Raw genomic sequence first — 15,233 nt, 5'->3', positions numbered from 1 at the left:
CACAAAGCAGTTTTCTGATTACTTCCAAAAGCAGTGGATATTTGAAAATTCTCAATAATGAATTCTAGACACAACAACAACATTAGGAGTAAAAGTTTATCAGGAGTAAACTATTTCAGTTGAAGTCTATTTAGGGATTTCCCTAAAATAGCATGTACGTGTTTCCTGTGTTGTTCTCGTGTTCCCAAGAAATGCTTTCAAACGTAAAACTGTCTGCAGAGTGTTGTTGATTGTTTCGTGTTGATTTGAGGTAAGGTGTTCCTTACCACTACATGTATTTATTAGCTTTTCATCCAATTTCAGTATAAGCCTGGATCCCTTGAGATTCCACTAAATTTCTATCACAGGCTTTATTCTAAAGAAAAATTAAAAAGCCATAGCAAGACTATGAAGGAAAGAAGGAAGTAGATATTCGAGGAGCAAGAACACAATTTTCAAGTAGATTTGAATTATATGGATGGAATTATTTCATTTGGATTGGAAATTAGATACTAAAATAACTAAAATATGAAGTAGTTTCAAAGTTTTCTGGGCAATCTGTATTTAAAAAATCACTGTGAACTCTTCTGACTTTTTTGAAAGTTCCAGGAAGTGACTAGATAGCTTTAAGACAGTTGGTCATATTAAATCAAAATTATTTGTTGGATTATGGATGTCACTCATGTTCACATAGCTTCCAATTTCACAGTCCACAGGATGAATGACATTCTGTTTGGCTGCAGTGATTTCTTTTTCAGGCAATTGACACAAACACTGCAGCCAAGCTGAATATCATTCATTTATGTCAAACAGTTGACATAAACAGTATTTATGGTATCAGTGAAAAGCTTGAACCTTACAAAGCATCTGCACTGAATTGTTAGGGCAATTCAACTTCTGCATTGCAGACAAGATCTGTAGGGATTAGTGATGTTCCACTTCTTTTCCTCCTCATTTGTTCCTGTCTGTCCATGACCCAGGCAGACCAGGCACCTAGAAGCCAGTTTAGACCATTGCAACCAAATATTTAGAAGTGGTGTTGCTCATACGGTAGCAGAATTTCAGTAGTTTCCATGAAAGTACACAGGCAATCCAAGAAGGTTTGAACTGGAGTACCCAAAGGAGAGGTACCATGTCCCTACAAGCATATTCTCTTATGAGGTTGGCAGTGACAAAATATGAAGTTTTATTAGAGAATTTAAGTGAGCAAAAAGTCTGTTCATATATCCTTTTTAATCTGAAAGAATTTTTAGAAATATTGCTTTGCAGGAATGCTTGGGTAAAAATTAGCAATGTATGTTCCCATTTGGTTTTAGAAAATATATTATCATTTTTTTTTTTTTCCCCCCCCCCCATACCTGAATTAGGTATTGCATTATTTCTTTTTTCTCTGCTGTTGTGAGAAATGTAATGGGCATTCGTGGTAATTTTTTAGGTTTTGCTCTTAAATATATTTTACCCAACAGAAACATGCGTTTTGTATGATGAAGTAATCCTATTGCATTTAAGTATTTCAATCATTAACTCTTTCTTTCTTTACTGTTTTTAAATATACTTTTATTGTTCTTCTGTGTCTTCAGTCATCTGAGCAAGCATTATCTGTCTTCTAAATAACTCCATTTATTTTAATATTACTTGAGAAATCTATAGTTAAAGCATTTTTCATTAAAGGTTTGCCTAAAACTAAATGGTTAATATTACTATTTGCCATATGAAAAGTGTGGCTAACACTTGAAAAAGTGAGAAGTTTTATTTTACATATTTTTGTTTCTTGGTTTTCTGGAACTGAACGTTGCTGTGTGAAAGAAGTACACGTGGCATTATTCAGCCTTAGAAACTTGTAGCTTTATTAACATTGTGGGAAAATGTTCTTTCAGAGAAATTCCATTCAATTTCATCTACTTGCTTCCACCAACTCCTTCTGGTGTCCCAGGACCTTATTTCAAATCCTTGCGGTTGTCAGTACCTGTCTAAGCTTAGTCCTAGATGGACTGTGCAGCCATTTCCCCAGCCCTGTCCCCATCCCCATCTTCTGCTGCTCCTAAAACTCTGACACCTTCAATAGCAAGAGAGGTACTCTTTGTCGTAAAGTGACAAAACCTTATTTATGTATACTGAGAGCTTTCACTTTAACAGGGACAAAGGGACGGGAAGGCAGTAATGCATGCTGGACAAAAAAGTCCACTGGCTTTTTTTGGTACCATTTTTTTTTTTATAATTGCATGGAAACCTTTCATTTTTTCTTTCGGAAAAGAAGATGGTTTTATTGATTACCAAAGCTACAAATTTGGTAGTACTGAAGGTACAGATGTACAAAGTACTCCTCTACTCTATAGCAAGTGCTTCATCAACCATTTAGCCACTAATGGTTCACTCAAATTTCTGCTTTTTGGCATTCTGAGATAGAAAACATTCAACGAATAATTATTTTTATCTTATGGTTTACTCTCTAGTTCTGTAAACAAAGAAGCAAAAAAAAGAAATCTGCATTTTCTTTTTTTTCTTCCATTGATGGTTTTTTCCATGAAAGCATTTAAAACCAAATCCTCCACAGATTAGCAGTTTTTCTTTTGTTTTATAGTTGCAGTTTTCTATATTCAAAACCATTCAATGATGATATATCACATTTGAATTTATTTGCCTCCTTGCCATTCCCTTGTGTTGGATATTTGCCCACTTGCAAATTCTTAGCTAACTATGTGTGCAATCTAGTACATGGTAAGAAACAATACATTCTGTTAATAGTAAATATGACTTTAATTTCATTACTTGCCTTTTTAGCTATTGATTCTTTCTCTAGATGTGTTGGAATTAAATAAAAAAATAGTTTTTGATTTGGGAATGTTCTTTACTAATGTAGCAATATCTTGCAGTAATTATCTTGGGATTAACTGTATCAACTATTCTCACTCTAGAAGACAGAGCTACTATGTGAATTCAATTAATAATATGTAGAGAAAGTTTACCTGATGAGTTCTTCAGAGTGTTTAACAATAATGTCTTGATGCAGCAGATCAAACTGCATCTTCTGTGAGGTTTTATAAGCTCTGGCAGAGAGGGAAGTAGAACATATGCTTAAGAGCTTTGCTAGTCTGGGACCAAAGTATTTAGCTCTGGCTGTGTTGTGAAGGTCAAGGAAAACAGTTTAGAACCATATGGACATAGGTTTACATCCATTTACTAGGATTCATTATCTGGTCTTCAATAATAATCAGAATCCTAAAAAACAAACTGAAAACGAAATAAAAAAAATAACATCAAAACAATCATCCTTCAACCTGTCTTCTGACCTACTGTTACTGTTGTCACATGTTCTCAGAGATCAATGGAAAGGCAATGCCACCATATCCTCACAAGCAGGCTGTGTGGGGCATATGATAGTATCAGCACTATTATCCTGTCTGGCAGCAGAATACATCAGACCACTGTAGAAAAATAGCATGTAGTTTAGGTTTCCTGTAAAATTGGTAGCATGGCAATGAAAAATTATAGTGAAATTTCTTGTAATGTTTGAACCAAGAAAAAGTTTAAATAGATTTCAGTGCCTTCAGTTATAATTGCAATGGAAAATTTTCAGGGCTTGTTACTGACTGGATAACATCACTGATATCTTTTCAAGTGGCAAGATATGTTTTACTATGAGCCAATCTTTGCATCATTAGGCACAAGAATGGTTTTATTAATTACTAAAGGAAGCAATAATCTGCTTTACTTGATATTGGTGGAGGAAATATGTTAGAGACTGTCATTAAAATCTGAGTCCAGATGATGTCAATCTCTCAAGCATTACTCATTTAAATGAAATTAGAATTCTAGTCCTAGGTCAACAATAAAGATATGCTTAGGATGTATGTTTAAATATTTCTAGAATAGGGATCAGAAAATATTATAAATATTAAAAAATATAATAGCTTAAAAGAGTAATTGTTTACCTTAAATTTATTTAAAGGAACACTTTTTTTTTAATCATCATTCTTATTATTAATTTTAAAGCCTGAATACTTCTTGCAAGAGGTGCAACTGCATAGCCAATACATGAAAAACAGCAGCATTGTCTTGTGTCTTCATAAATGTAGTTAGCTCAAGTCAAACACAGACCAATAATTAATGATACTTACAATTTCACAGTCCAAAAAATACCTTTTTCAGCATTATAGTTGGAAACCACAGTATGGTTAAAATAACCTTGCTATCTGTCATCTTTCCTATTTTAGAAATAAATGCTATCGTGGTATCATGTATTTTTCAGAAGAGAAGTAACAACTGGATATCATTGTTCCAGGGGCATAACATATTTGAGTAATGATAGTCTGCATAGACAATTCCTAAAAAAAAAAAATAAAAAGCTTGCTTACTGTTAAGAGACCTTTTTCCCAACAAGAAACAATGAAGCTACAAGATTCATTTAACTTGACAAATTAGATTAGTTTAATCTTTGTGAAGAATATTTTCCATGGCTGCCTTAGACATACTGTCAGAGCCCATTTACTACTTTGGGAATGAATAAACTGACACACACACACACAAAAAAAATCATTTAAATTTTCTTAGTGGCAGAAAAGAGGTAAAAAGGGAAAAGTCTATAAATAATCTAATCCAATTCTGTTATGATTCCAGACTGTAATAAAAGAGCAGGGTTAACACAACAAAAATGATTTAGATTAACAGGTACATTTGGAAAGCTCATTAGCCTTCCTTCCAAGTAGACTGGTATCTGTCAAATTCTGAAAGGAGTATGCATATAGGCATGTTGACATTATTGTTTGGGTCACTAGATACATACATCTTTTCCTGGAATAGAAGGAAAGGAAGAAAATTGTGAGGCTAATGGTCAGAGGCCAAAACAGTTTTTAATATCGATCAAAATAAACTAGATTGCTGCAGTTCTGTGAGTAATACAGTACAATGAACTTGGTATATACGACATAATAAATGAAAGTGACCATTCATTTCTCCGAGCATTGCTTAAAAGAGGCAGCTTTGGTTTAAGTAGGCTAGGGGGCATGGAAATGGAGATGTACTTCCCAGAGCCACTGGCAGTCAGGGCTAGGTGTTCCTTAAATCCATATTTAAACCAGTTTAGGTGGAATCAGTGTAGATGGCTGGATGTATTTGACACTGCACTGTCAGTGACAGGAAAAGAAACAGCCCCATTATTCCTTCACTTGCCCTCTTCTCACACCACTCTTGGGCAGACGCTGGTACCCATAGTCTAGTCAGTTTGTTCCACCAGCAGAAAGAAACCCAACAAAGAAAAGAGATCTTGCTTAGCATGTTGACAGGATTCAGAACAAGATCACCCATAAATGAGAGGTACTGCAAAGGAAGTGTCAGAACAATGTGATTTGCGGTTAAGTAGAACTGGCAGTCACGGAGGCTATAGGTTCTGGCAACTCTGGATTAGTCAGAAGCTATGGAAGGCAGGCATAAAAAGAAAAAAGGGTGAGTTTTGCAAATGTAGTGAAATCCTACTTGATTTGTTAAGCTACTTAAACCCTGATTATCATCTTATTTCTTTGAGAACAGAATAATATTTTTAGTAGTCGTTATATGGGAAATAATCTGTCTTCCTGCCAAAGTCTTTAAAATTAATGTGCTGAAATTTTTGCAAAACCAGGATGCCCAGGACTAGAAATAATTCAATATTTTTCTAATTTTCCAAGTAAAAGATTTGAAAACAAGTCCTCTCTCTCTCTCTCTGAGAGTACTTGAATGTGTATATAGAGAAGTAGATATATTTTTATCTTTATTAAGAGAGTGCTTTAAACATATAGCTGTCAAATATGCAGAGTTCATGTGAGAAAAATCTCTGACACTGTAAGCCCTTGCTGGCTGTTTTAAAAAAATATATATATATATATATATACACCTGGGTATTTTTCAAGTCTATATTGAACTTTATGTTTTACTCTTAGTTTTTATTGTTATGTTTGAGTGTTGTTGCTTTTTGCTAGGGAGATAAAAATATACCTTTTCTTACTGTTCCTTAACCTAGGGAATCAGGTATTCTCAGACAGACATAGAACTGCTAATTGCTTTTACTTTCTGGTCTGATAGGCAAATGTAACAGAGTTTGATGGAATCTGATATTCTGGCACTGAGGATATTTGGGCCTCTTGGCAATACACTGTGCCATGGTGTCTTGCAGTGTCAATAGCACTGAACTTACCTGTTGCAGTGGAAGGGACCTTAGGAGATATATGGTGCAGCCTACTTCTGAAAGCTGGGTAAGGACTGAATTTGCACTAATTTGCAGCATCTCAGAATCTTCCCTTGGGCTTTGTCCTTCAATCATGGCAGTGTAGCTCTGTGCTTTTGCTAACAGCCACCCTGTAGGAGCAGGCTGTCATCAAGTCCTCTCAAAGCCATCTCTCCTCCAGGGTGAACAAGGCCATCAGCATCTCCTCACATGGCAAGTGCTCCTGCCCCCAGCCAAGAACCAAGCTAGCTTAGAGACCTCCTACTGGATTTTTTCTGACTAATCAATGCCTTCAATGTACCGGATGCATTACCTAGACGTTGTCTCAAAAGTGATAAACAGAGGAGTATAATGGCTTAATGTCTAGATGGAGATCAGTGATGAGTGTTCCACAGAGGTTGGTGCTGGGACTGATACTCTTTAGTACCTTCATCAGTGATACTGATAGTGGGGTCAAGTGCACCCTCAGCAAGTTTGCTGATGACATCAAGCTCTGGGGTGTGGTTGACACAGCAGAGGGACAGGATGCCATCTAGAGGGACCAAGAAAGGCTTGAGCAGTGGGCCCAGTTAAACATCATGAAGTTCAACAAATCCAAGTGCAAAGTCTTGCACCTGGGTTGAGGCAACCCCCAGTAGAAATACAAACTGGGGGATGAAAGCATTGAGAGCAGCCCTGCTGTGAAAGACCTAGGGGTGCTGGTGGATGGGAGGCTGGACATGAGCCAGTAATGTGCCCTTGTAGCCCAGAAGGCCAACTGTATCCTGGGCTGTATCAAAAAGAGTTGTGGTCAGAAGGGCGAGGGAGGTGCTTTTGCCCCTCAGCTCTGTGCTAGTGAGGTCTTACCTGGAGTACTGCATTCAGCTGTGGGAGTTCTCAGTACAGCAGCGACATAGACAAACCTGTTGGATCACGGCCAGAAGAGGGCCACAAAAACAATCCAAGGGATTTTCTCCTATGACATAAGGCTGAAAGAGATGGGGCTCTTCAGCCTAGAGAAGGCTACAAGGTGACCTGAGAGCAGCCTTTCTGTATCTAAAGGGGAACAATAGGAAAGAAGGGAGCAGACTCTTTAGCAGGGTCTGTGGCGATAAAACATGGGGAAATGGTTCCAAGCTCAAAGAGGGTAGATTTAGGTTAGATAAAATGAAATAGTCTTTTACAGTGAAGGTGGTATTTCCTAATACCCAGCAGACAGAGTCTGGTAGATAGAAGAAACTACTTTTAAAGTTTTAAATAAAAATGCAACCAGTAAGTTTTATCACAGAATGGCTGAGACATATCTGAGACTATTTCAGTCATTAGGCTGTTGTTATTTTGATGCATAACTTTTTCTGATACCTGGAGGTCACAAAGTAGTACTAAGCACAGAGAACCTGTTATCTGAGTGCTGGTGACTAAGATAGCATAGTGGGGAAAGCTGCTTTGTTGAATTTTTGTCTTTAGCTTCACATCAGTTGAATTCTTCCTCATGAAGAAGTTAATATGCAGGAAAGAAGTCTGTAGTTCTATAAAGAAAAGTTTATAAGCAAGATTCTTAAATAGCTTTTAGGATGCCATCTGGCTATAAAATGAATTTGCCTATAATATTAATGAATGTAATAATCTCCAACTTAAGAGGTTTTTTTGTAATGTATGTAGTATATATCTGAATTTTTTTAGAAGTCAAAGGTGCTATTTTGATATTATCACATATTTTTAAACACTAGAGTGTAAGGGACCAATGAAAGCACTTTCTGACTTCTTACAGCTGAGACCAGAAAGCTTGAACTTGAAATGACAAATTTTAGTAGCTATGAAGGTTTTCACAAATATTAACACCATTTGAATATAAAGTATTTTTGATGTTAGAAGTAAACTGTTGATGAAATAGCAAAAATGTTATAAACAGTGCAGGTTTTTTTTTTTTTTTTTCTTTTTTTAAAGAATTATTAAATTAATTGTCTGCATGGAAAAAAAAAAAAAAAGTAAATTCAAAGTGGGAGGAGAAAACAAGCACATCCTAAATGGAGTTTGGGAAACCACAATTTCTTTCTGCTTGTTTTTTGATGAAGTAAGCAGATTAATTTTTAATCCTTTGCTGGAAAGAACAGTTAATAGCCCTTTACTGTAATTTCAGTATTCTTTTCACCTTCCTTAAAAGTACAGTAGCCATATGTGGTAGTCCAGTCTAACTGACACCCTATGCAGAGTAGCGATTATTGATTATTCGCTACACCTTTGTTCATACATTCAACACAGCTGCTGGTTCTGTTTTTTGTTGTGAAGTAAGAAGCCACACATAGGAGTTACTTGTCTGTTGTAGCAACAATTATGAGATAGACTTCTGGGCCAGAGCAGGCAACGAAACCCTTTGCATAGCTCCAAAAGCTTTCCAGGAGTGCTCACAGCTTCTCTAACTGTGCCCTGTGTTGCTTTTTATCTAGTTGATTACTTCATGTGTGGTGTCAAAAGCTTGGCCCAAATTAACCCAAGTCATTCGATATGGATTCCCCCCTGTTTCTTGCTCCAGCAATTTTTTTGTATCCTAGCAATTTATTTTTATTTAATTTATTTTTTGGTGGAAGTTTTGAATAACATCAGGTTTTTGGTTTTTTTTTTTTTTTCCCTTATCATACATACAATAAATGCTTCTCATGATGTTTTCTTAATGATGATTACCTAATGGAATACATTCTCTGCTTACTCCTAATCTGGGTGAAGCGGCATTACCTGGATTATATTATACCATACCTTAATCAGAACATCACGCAACCTCAAATCTGTGTAGATCTATTACATCTAGACAGATTACTTAACTCACCTAAAATTTTAACCTCATCTTTTCTGAGTCAATCCCAGGCTACATTCTAAATTCATTTGCCTATTTTCTTTTTTTTTTTTTTTTAAGTATAATTGGACTTTGAAACAAATTCTATTGATTTATTGGACACTTATGAGCTAATTACTCAGGTCTTGTGTTCAGGTCAAATATGCTTATCTTTTGTTTTTATAATTACAATTCTTAATTATTAAGAAACTTTGTGGTAAATTCTTTCAGGAGGGCTGCTCTGAAAGTAACACCTTCTGTTTTATTATGTTGGCCCACTGTCAGAGGTAGATGTTGGTATGGCAGCAGAGATTGAAACTTCTCACCAACATTCCATGACCCTTATGGTGTGACAGATGGCAGCAGAGGAGCAGTTTGACAAAATAATATTTGATATCATAGTGGGTATGAAGCAAAGGTGAGTCACTGAATTCCTCCATGCTAAAAAATTTGCACCCATTGTTGCTTGCTGAACGTTTATGGAGACCAAATAGTGGATATGAAGTGGGGGAGGGTGTTTCAGCAGTGGCAACACTGACAATGAGTCATCTCCACTTGTACAGATTTTAATGAGCACGACATGCAGGCTTTTGTTTATGACTGGTGAAAATGCATAGCTAATGGTGGTGACTGTTGAAAAGCAGTGTTTTGTAGCTGAGACTTTGCTCTGTCAAATAGCATTGTTGTACTTTTTTTATCTGTTGTAGTTTCCATGGACATCAAGAGGAAGCATTACTTTTGGAGCAACATACTTAATATTATTGTAGAGTGGCACAGAAATATGTAGAATAGAAGTATTATTCAAATGCTCTTGTATTTTTAGCCTTTTGCATAACGTATTATCTTCATCCAATGCAATGACTCCTCTTCCTTCTCCTCCTCATCTTCCTTTTTTTACTTTTGATCTCTTTATAAGTAATTTTTAACTGCAGTCATCATTTCATAACCTGATTTGAGTAGATTTTGTTACAATCTTATCAAATTGGTTTTTGTTATTCATATGAATGACTGTGTATATACAATAAATATGTTACTGAATGGAGCTGTCTTTTGTACAGTTGTACTAACCATAATCAAATAATAGTTCTGAGTCTCTCCAGGTGAGTATTAACCTTAAATCCAGTGGTAAATTACGCTATCATTGTGATCTCAGAAAGCAGATCTGGATAGCTTTTGTGTTTTCAGATATTCATTTTTCCAAGAAAGCATTACAAGTACTAATAACAACTCTTTTTTTTTTTTTTTTTTTGTAGAAAGTAAAGTGTAATCTGATTTTTCAAAACATTTATGTTCTGATTCTATTTTGTTGAGCTCTTTCATTGAGTTCTTACATTAGAAAATAGAAATTTATTTCTACAGTTGTACTTCAGAACTTCTTTTCTTGGAATGTTCCTATAGCTTTATAGAACCCAAAAAAAGTAACTAAGAGGTCAGAGAGGCAATCTCACTGACTGATATTCTGACTGCTGTGTGAACCACAGATAGCATTACAAAGACTAGCAGTAAACTCTTACTATGGTCTTTCAGGATAACTTTGCAGAATGTTTCTGTAAATCCATGGGATAAGGAGCTGTACTTCAGTATCAGTGTTTATTTCTCTCCTCTCTCCTTTATCCCCTTTTTTTTTTTTCTTGTAGTGTAGATAATCATATTTGCTTTAGAAAACCAAAAGTGACCTCTACTTTTAATGAAATTTGAGATTCTCCCTAGATGTGGATAACAGCAGTTACTGAGTGGTTTCATGATAGAGAAAGGACGTGTTTCTATTCCCAAGGGATATTATTAGAGACCTTAAGAATTCAGGGAAGAATGAAACAACATGAGTGCTATGGGTTCCATTATGGGTTTTGACAGGATGACATTTGTATCGCACAATTCTTTTCTGATATTTGACAATCTACGTTTAATAAAGAAAAATATCTGTTACTTTGATGTAGAAATGGAAGCTTGATTCTGAAGGGCCAATATTTACCTCATGCAGCCATTAGCTCTGAAATTGTAGGCTAATTACAGCTGAGTTAGTATTTTTAGCCTACAAAGTAGAATCCTTCATGCCTATGTATTTGTGAAATAGGATGTATATGTTGGCAGTCGACAAAAATAACAGCAATTTCAGTTCCTGTTGTTGTCAGCAAGGCTTGTTAGCAGCAGCTTAGTGCAGGATGAGCACAGCACTGCTGAGGTCAGGTCAGAATGCAGCTGCCTAAGTTTAATCTGCCCATTCTGGCAATTATGAAGCTGACAGTGGCTATTTAATAGATAAGAGATTGGAGAGACATCTAATGTGAAATCTTCTGAAACGAGTCAGTGCTGCTTAATATGGTGTTGGAGTGCTGCAGTAGTTCAGACCAAAGACAGCCTCTGCTTTCCTTGAATTTGATTTAAGACAAAAAAAAAAAAAAAAAAAAAAAAAAAAAAAAAAAAAAAAGCATGGATTAATCAGGTTTTGTATAAGATCAGAATACAAGGTGTATGACTACCCTGCAATTGTTCCTGGTGTGCTAGATGAAAATGTCTGAAAAAACAGCAAGATGTTTAAAAAGAACTTTTTTCTACAATAACCAGTTTTCACAGGATTAAGGCAGCTAAGCAAAGAACAGTGAATTAAATCTAATTTATAATTCCTGTAAATTTTGTTTTGATGTCTAATCCAGTATTGCCTTTCTTTGGGTTTGTAAGAACTGTTTTGAGTTTATAGTGTTCCAGTGGGAAGCAAGGTGCTGTGGATTTAATTGGATGATTGTATAAAGGTAGAGAGAGTGCAGCAATTAGAAATAAAAAATATGAGATAGTAACTAGTGCATGATGGTTAATAATTAAAAAGAAAACATGAATAATGACCGTTAATGGTTGAAGAATATTGATATCTCTTTGAGTATATGAATTTTCTCACTCAGCAAACTCATAATTAAAAAAAAAAAAAGAGAGAAAAAAAGGGAAAAAAAAAAATCCTTCAATTTTTCTGTAACGCTGAAAGCCCTTATATCTTTGGACAACAAGTGTATAATGAAAGGAAACCAAGAGCATGCAAACACTTTCCATATTAATTTAGCAGTCAATTCACCAAACATTTCTTACCAGTTTACCCTTTTAACTTCAGGAAAAGTTAGGGACAGATTTGACACTTGATAGTCTATATTTATAACCCATAGATCAAATTCCTGTAGAAAATTAAAATATTCCCTCTTGGCAAACATTGCTATAAAGATACAAACACAGTAAATGTAAGTTTTTCTGGTTTGCTCTGTAAAGGCAAGCAGGCAGTTAGTTTTCTGATGGAGAACTATTATTTCATTGAATATTCAGAGCTACTTTCCACCTTGAAATATCAGTGAACAATGACACAATTCCATAAACTGCTAAGCTAAAAAAAAAAAAAAAAAGAAAAAAGAAAAAAAAAAAAGTGTGTTCTATTTAAAAATGCCTTATCTATTTTATTTTAATTATAGATGCAGCAGCAGATTTTTTCCTACTCACTGTTAATAATGATGGTACCAAATATAAATACATTAATGTTTTCTAAAAGAAACTGAATGTTACCATCAAGACAGCTTATTAGTCAGCTTCCCACCAACTCACCCCCAAAACACCCTATACAAGAAAGTTAAGTTACAGTCACCAGTCACTATAAATACTGTCTTTCAATTAATCTCGTTTTCAACTATAACACATGTACCAACTGAAAACATCTTGAGTGTAGAAATATTCACATTTTTCAATCTTTCACACCTTGATAGGCTTACTTGGCCATGAATACATCACAAGATGTTTGCTTCACAAGGGATATCAAGTAAAAACAGGGCTAAATATGCCTGTATGAAAGTCAGCCATAGAAATGGTAGCAGTAAATGGATTGGGGTCAGGGTGGGAATATGGATAATGGATATTTTGACTTCTGAACATGCATTAGCATCACCACTAATTTGATAAGGGACATCATTTTATTTTAAGATCTTGAAGATGTCTGGAGTTACTTTAAAGACAGCTGCTTGTCTGTTGTTTCATGTGAGTTTCTACTGTTGGCAGCAGAAAGGAAGCTCACACAAGCATGTGAAAGCAGCCCAGCCATTGTAGAATGCACCCTGGCATAAGCTGATTTACTTTGCTTCTCAGGGTATAGTGATACATGATCTTAGAAAAGCGTCTTTCTTTAGTGCTGACTGTGAAACTTTACTGCCGTAAGGAGAAAAATGTAGGCATTATTCCCAGTGCCACTCTGTTATTCTTTCTGTTATATCCTCATATCTTCCAGCTGCTTACTGTAAAGTACTTCTCCAGTGGGAATTAAAACCAAAATATACAATCATCCTGAACAATTTTGCTATTTATCCAGGCTATTTGTCTTCTGCTTTAATGAGCTGTTTATCTGATGGCTCACATTTATGAAGCTTTTATTAGTGTTTGGGACCCTCAACTGAAAAAATTAGTTACATTGATCTGAGACTATACATTGAAAGTCAGGGAGCCTAAAAGCTAAATCAAATAAATGTCTGTTTCTTTTGTACTAACAAACTTTTTCTGGCAACAAGCACAAAGGCTGTCTGTGCAGATAACAGCTCAGTTGCAACCTCTATTATTTCATATTTCTCTCATTCAGTTTTCTGAATTTTTCTGATTTCTCTGATTTTCTCAGAGATTGAATGTGGGGAAATGTCAAACCTTACTCTTAACAGTTAAAGAAGAGAGCTGACCTTTGAAGAGGGGTGCTTAAGGTTGGTGGCCATGTTCTTCCAGTAGTTCACCCAGCCTTCTGAACTGAGCTTACACCTTACATGTGTTACTAGCATGTCTTTTACATGGAGTCCTTCCATTGTTATTTTTTCTCTGTACTGTTTTTTGGTTTTTCAGCCACTCCTTGTCATTGTGGATACCAGTTGTTGGAACTCATATGCTTGAAATCACAAAAGCCACCAAAGCAGCCAACTGTGACTGGCTGTTATTGACTATTTCTTCTGAAATACAAAGGTTAAAAGAAGAGCTGCCTTTTAACTGTGCAACTTTTTAATGACCTCTCGACTTGCTGTTCCAAAGAGAAGTAAAAAAATAAATAAATCTATGGAACTGCAAAGTGGTCTACAGCAACCAAAGGTATCTTTCCTTTTCTTTAAAACAGTCAAAGAGCTGTTGTTTATCACTCCTTGTCAAATAATTTTGTGGGTATGTGAGGTTCTTTGTACTGCTTTTTCAGTTTATGTGCTCTTATCCTGTGTTTATCATGCAATGTTTGCTGCGTTGTGTTCCAACACTTTGTGAATCACTAGTGTTTTGCCCAGTTTCAGTATGTCTTTGTGTGAGATCATAACAAGATTGTATCATCAGCCATGGCAAATCCATTTTGAGGAAAGGATAAAGTTTTTCTGAAAGGACTAGTAATTTTAAGGCTCCTTTTGTTATCCAAGAAGTAGTAACAGAACAGAATCAAATCAATGGAAAATAAGAAACATTCTTCCTGCTCGTATCCTTGTAACTATTGAGGAAAGGCATAATTCACTCTTCTTTTTCCTACTTCAAACCAAATTCTACTTTCTTACATTCACTTTCAGACAGATGGGAATATGTAACTCTTTGGATTGCTGTGCTACTGCCTTATAATGTATTAACATAGAAGATAAAGTCAGAGAAGATTATTTAGAACTCATGACCAGCCAAATTCAGGGCAAAAAATAGAATGGGAGTCTGTTCTGCAGAAGTTTTCTGGTGAGACTGTAGCTTCTTGAAGAAGCTGGGAAGAGAAACCAGCAGGGAGTGAGTAGTCGTTACCCACTTTCATATCTGTGGCATTATTTCTGAGTTTTGGTTTCTGTTTTTGTTTTGTGTTTTAAATGGACATATAAATTCAGTTTGCTACTGGTGTCTGTAAAAAGGCCTTGCAGAAAATCAAAACAAGTACTCTTTCCTTATCCTTTGTTTGCTGAATGGTTTCAATCACAGCATATGTCAAAATACAGCCTTGCAAGGCTTGCAAACTCAGCAAGATTTAGATATAACGCATTATCCCTGACTTGCAAATCTTTACTATTATTGTTTTTAGCTGTTTTTATTCTTATTGTTATTACTTTTCCCGTCCTATAGTTTCTTTTTTTCAGAGACCTCCTGCTGAGAAGGTGACAGATCATCTGTGTAGATAGCAGCAGCACTATGTGGAACGGCTTTGCCCATGGGAGGCTGCAAGGATTCTGTCAGGTACTGTCATGCAGTGTGATCCTCTATTTCCAAAATGTTGTTTTGACTAACTTCTCCCATTAT

General features: G+C 35.6%; 1 protein-coding gene across 30 annotated transcripts in view; it reads left to right on the top strand.

Moving 5' to 3' along the window:
* The window catches only part of LOC116216434 (uncharacterized), a 393,379-nt gene that overhangs the window by 120,500 nt on the left and 257,646 nt on the right, over nucleotides 1–15,233 (top strand). For 21 of the 30 annotated variants that reach the window (XM_085220382.1, XM_085220381.1, XM_085220377.1 and 18 more), the window contains exon 4: nucleotides 15,060–15,170. The exons of 3 other annotated variants lie outside the window; for them this stretch is intronic. The gene's annotated coding sequence lies outside the window, so the exon portion shown is untranslated. Of the gene's footprint in view, nucleotides 1–13,835; nucleotides 14,076–14,530; nucleotides 14,733–15,059; nucleotides 15,171–15,233 lie in introns of all 30 variants that reach the window. 6 more of the 30 variants (XM_085220385.1, XM_085220384.1, XM_085220378.1 and 3 more) reach the window with 2 other exon arrangements.

This window comes from Meleagris gallopavo, chromosome 3 (genome assembly GCF_905368555.1).
Source record: "Meleagris gallopavo chromosome 3, MGAL_WU_HG_1.1, whole genome shotgun sequence".
Taxonomy (NCBI): Eukaryota; Metazoa; Chordata; class Aves; order Galliformes; family Phasianidae; genus Meleagris; species Meleagris gallopavo.
This window is presented reverse-complemented; position numbering and strand designations above follow the sequence as displayed.